This window comes from Salvelinus alpinus, chromosome 11 (genome assembly GCF_045679555.1).
Source record: "Salvelinus alpinus chromosome 11, SLU_Salpinus.1, whole genome shotgun sequence".
Taxonomy (NCBI): Eukaryota; Metazoa; Chordata; class Actinopteri; order Salmoniformes; family Salmonidae; genus Salvelinus; species Salvelinus alpinus.
The window spans coordinates 24,789,234-24,793,875 of NC_092096.1; the positions used below are offsets into that span (position 1 = coordinate 24,789,234).

Sequence of the window (4,642 nt, forward strand, 5' to 3'; positions counted from 1 at the left end):
TCTACATCCCTGTCTACATCCCTGTCTACATCCCTGTCTACATGTCTACATCCCTGTCTACATCCCTGTCTACATCCCTGTCTACATGTCTACATCCCTGTCTACATCCCTGTCTACATCCCTGTCTACATCCCTGTCTACATCACTGTCTACATTTCTACACAATCAGAGTAAGAGGAAGAAAAGAGCCTGTTGGGTCGTTGTCATTCCCTGTTGTTTTTCTTCATTATTCCTCACAGTCTGCTTCTTGACGTGTTACGTAACGTCCCGCTATCACTCGATTGGCCCGCGGGGCGTCAGCGTGAAATGATGGGAAAACAAAACTGTGAGGAGACAGGTTGAGCCAATTAAACGATGCAACAGGTAGGTCATTTCTTCACAACGCTTTTTTCCTAATGAGCCCCAGTGATAAGTCATGTTTAATTTGATGCATTCTCTCTCTTCTTCTCTCTGTTATGCCAGCCAAGGGATATGCCTTTCGGTATTGTTCTTGCCCGGGAGGGAAAATGTCACAGCAGTGGCGCTGGTGCTGGCGCTGCTTTGGAGCGGATCTGACACTCCGGTAATTACTTCGCCGTAGCGCCGTCGCCGGGAATGAGGGCATTTCACTGCAACAACAATAACATCTGTCAGAGAGCCAGGCAGTTCAGCTTCAAGTCCCTGTCCTCATTCTGTCTCAGACCAGGTCTGAAAATACACCCTCTTCTTCCCTGTGCAGTGCACTACTTGTGTCTCTGGTCAAAGGGAGTGCACTGTGCAGGGAATATGGGGTCACTTCAGATGCAGCCTCTCACTCTCTTTTAGGAGACATCCCGACACATCTCCTCATGCTTTACATGCCAGTCCCCAAAGAGGAGCTACGGATGCACAGAGTAGGCACAGGGAAAATAGAAACATCAATACTTCTATGGGCTTTTCATTCCTTATCATGTACAGAGCTAGAGGAGCAAGTAGACATGGCACATGGGGTGTGTGTGTGTGTGTGGGTCTATCATAGTAGTGTGTCCTTGTGTGCGCGTGTGCATGAACCCACAGTACAGTAAAGTCTGTGTGTGTGTGTGTGTAAATGCCTGCCTGCCTGCCTGCCTGCTTGTGTGTGCCTTTCCTCCCGCAGCAGAGGGAGGTCAAAGGCCACTGACAGAGTGGTTGGAACTGAACAGCCGCAGTGGGTGGTCCGGGGGAAGATGGCTGACCCACCTCAGGTGGTCCAACATCAAGAGGGCTGGAGAACGAAGACAATAATACATGGAGCAGCTCCCTGGACTCTGTCTACTCTGGCTGTACAGGAAATGGAGCAGCTCCCTGGACTCGGTCTACTCTGGCTGCACAGGAAATGGAGCAGCTCCCTGGACTCTGTCTACTCTGGCTGCACAGGAAATGGAGCAGCTCCCTGGACTCTGTCTACTCTGGCTGCACAGGAAATGGAGCAGCTCCCTGGACTCTGTCTACTCTGGCTGCACAGGTAATGGAGCAGCTCCCTGGACTCTGTCTACTCTGGTTGCACAGGTAATGGAGCAGCTCCCTGGACTCTGTCTACTCTGGCTGCACAGGAAATGGAGCAGCTCCCTGGACTCTGTCTACTCTGGCTGTACAGGAAATGGAGCAGCTCCATGGACTCTGTCTACTCTGGCTGCACAGGTAATGGAGCAGCTCCCTGGACTCTGTCTACTCTGGCTGCACAGGAAATGGAGCAGCTCCCTGGACTCTGTCTACTCTGGCTGCACAGGAAATGGAGCAGCTCCCTGGACTCTGTCTACTCTGGCTGCACAGGTAATGGAGCAAGACTGCAGAGTGGAGGACACAAATGGACATTCAAAAGTCAGTGACTTTGACAGCATGGGGTCGTGGTGGTGTGGCAGCAACACAGCCACCATAGTGTGTCTGTGGGAAGGGGATAGAGCTGCAAGTAATGACAGATTCCCAGCGGGGCTCTATATCCTCCTGCTGTTGTATGGAATCAGGTGGCTTCACTTCATAGAATGGGGGAGGGAGGGAAATGGGGGTAAATGGGGGTAAGTGTCGCCTGTACATTACTGGTACTGTTACATACGATTCAGACACTGTGGCTGATTACCTCATAATAGGAATGCCTAATCACTTCAATTATCAGTGTTATGTTATACTGCACTATGTTATAGCAAGAGATCAAATGCATTTTCTGTGTTTTAAAAGTCTATTTTTCCATTGGAAAATAAAGGAAATGCTTCTTCACTTGTACAGTTCTTGTACAATCTTCTCAAAGAAGACTCAAAATGTATCTTCATTCTCTCTCACAGATTAACCAATGGGAAGCCAAAGAGACACCAATCCAATTCAATCCAAACCCATCTCCCTACAAGCACACAGTCCAGTGGTTACGGTACCCAGATGATGAGAATAATGTCTTCCTCTCATTTGCATTTGGTAATGAGTGCATGGTGATTAAAAAGTGAAATGAAGGCTAACTGCTCTGTTGCCAGATAGATAAACATGAATGGTGTAGAGAGTCGATGGAACAGGGAGACAAGAGGAAAGTGGGTTATCCCTAGACACAGCTCATCACTTCTTTCTATTCTTTAAACTGTGTATATGAATGGGGGGAACAGACTGGGAGATTGTGTGTGTGTGTGTGTGTGTGTGTGTGTGTGTGTGTGTGTGTAAGAGATTGTACGTGTGGAAGCTTGTGCTTGTGTGTGTGCGTGCATTAGCGTGTGTGTGAGAGGGAGTGCATGTGCGTCTGTGTGTGGGTGCATACCTGTGTGTGCATGTTATTGCCCCCAGAGAGAACACAGCACAAGGGATGCTCACCTCATTCTCCCATGTCACATCTACGTAGGTTATGGATGGTTGAATGGGTGAACAGAAATAACATCCGTCAGATTCTTGCCTTGAAGTAAAGTATTATAATAACAACCCCCTCTGGACAATCACTTGTAGCCCAAAGATAGTTCATTACTCAGTGACGAAGACACATCTCAGTCTTTTCCACCACAGACATGGACGAAGTAACAATAGAACGAGGAAGTTTGCTGATGTCAGACCAGAGACCTCTTCTGTATCCCAAATGCCACTCTATACGCTATGAGTCCTGGTCAAAAGTAGTGCACTACATAGGGAATGGGTGCCAATTGGGATGCAGAACTTGACTCTATTTGACTAGATAAGAGCGTTTTGGAACTAAAAACAAAGAACAGAGAAGAAAACATTCACCAAGATGATCCATTGAAAGGATTCTATAGCTCCTCATTCTATAGCTCCTTTTAAAACCGAAGCTGCTTTCATTCAATTATGCTTGTGTACTCGGTAGCTAGTTGAATAGAAGTCTTGAAAGCACAAAGCTCAGAGTTAACAAACCTTTTGTTGTTGTACTCTCATAATTTACCTCGCTTTTTGTTGACAGTACGTTTTCTCTGTCAAATGTGATGAACTTCTTTGATGCTGGAGGTTGCAGTGCAATCGGTGACTTCAGTTCGGAGATGCAACAAGGCTGCCCTTACTCTTAGAGGAAACGCCAAGGACATTCTCTCAATGCCAGCTATTTCGTCACACTTTTAACAGCCACCACCTGTACTGTGGGCTACGTACTGTACGTGTGTCGAAATAGCTGATGATGAAATGGAAATTCATTATGGGGAATGTTGAAGGATATCACTGTACACCAACAAACAGGACAGCAGATGTCAGTTCTTTCTAAAAGCATCACACACACAACTGCACACACACTTGTGCGCACACACACACACACACACACACACACACACACACACACACACACACACACACACACACACACACACACACACACACACACACACACACACACACACACAGTTGCTAAAAGGAAATTATAAACTGGGTGGTTCAAGCCCTGAATGCTGATTGGCTGACAGCCGTGGTATATCAGACCGTATACCACAGGTATGACAAAACATGTATTTTACTGTTCTAATTATGTTGGTAACCAGTTTCTAATAGCAATAAGGCACCTTGGGGGTTTGTGGTATATGGCCAATATACCACGGCTAAGGGCTGTATCCAGGCACTCCGCGTTGCGTCGTGCAGGGAACAGCCCTTAGCCATAGTATATTGACCATATGTCACGCCCTGACCGTAGAGAGCTTTTTATGTCTCTATTTTGGTTTGGTCAGGGTGTGATTTGGGTGGGCATTCTATGTTCATTTTCTAGGTTTTGTATTTCTTTGTGTTTGGCCGGGTGTGGTTCTCAATCAGAGGCAGCTGTCTATCGTTGTCTCTGATTGAGAACCATACTTACGTAGGTAGCTTTTTCCCACATGCTTTTTGTGGGTAGTTGTTTTGTGTTTCTGCACCTGATAGAACTGTTTGTTGTCGTTTTGCTCTTTGTTATTTTGTTCAAGTGTTTTTTTGAAAATAAATCATGAACACTTACCACGCTGCACTTTGGTCCACTCCCTCTTCTTCAGATGACCGTTACACCATATTCCACACACCCTCATGCCTTATTGCTTAAACATACCTTGGAGAACAGTATGTGCCAATGTTATCCAATCCCGTTTTCATCACAAATGATATGTTGATATGTTGCTCACACTTTGGATGAATGACTTAGAATAAGTCAAATTCATTCTTTCAAAGCCGAATTATATACTTATTTGACAGTCAGAGAGCATTCTTCCATACAAAC

General features: G+C 46.1%; 1 long non-coding RNA gene across 3 annotated transcripts; it reads left to right on the plus strand.

Annotated features, from left to right (window-relative positions):
- Positions 1 to 271: 271 nt before the first annotated feature.
- Positions 272 to 4,394, plus strand: LOC139533792 (uncharacterized). Of its 3 annotated transcripts, none has more exons than XR_011666858.1 (3): positions 272 to 363; positions 463 to 1,770; positions 2,277 to 4,394. It is a non-coding gene; the product is annotated as an uncharacterized lncRNA (long non-coding RNA). The 3 variants fall into 3 exon arrangements; XR_011666857.1 differs by lacking the exon at positions 2,277 to 4,394 and having other exon boundaries at positions 463 to 562; positions 1,115 to 2,211; XR_011666856.1 differs by lacking the exon at positions 2,277 to 4,394 and having other exon boundaries at positions 463 to 2,211.
- Positions 4,395 to 4,642: the final 248 nt, after the last annotated feature.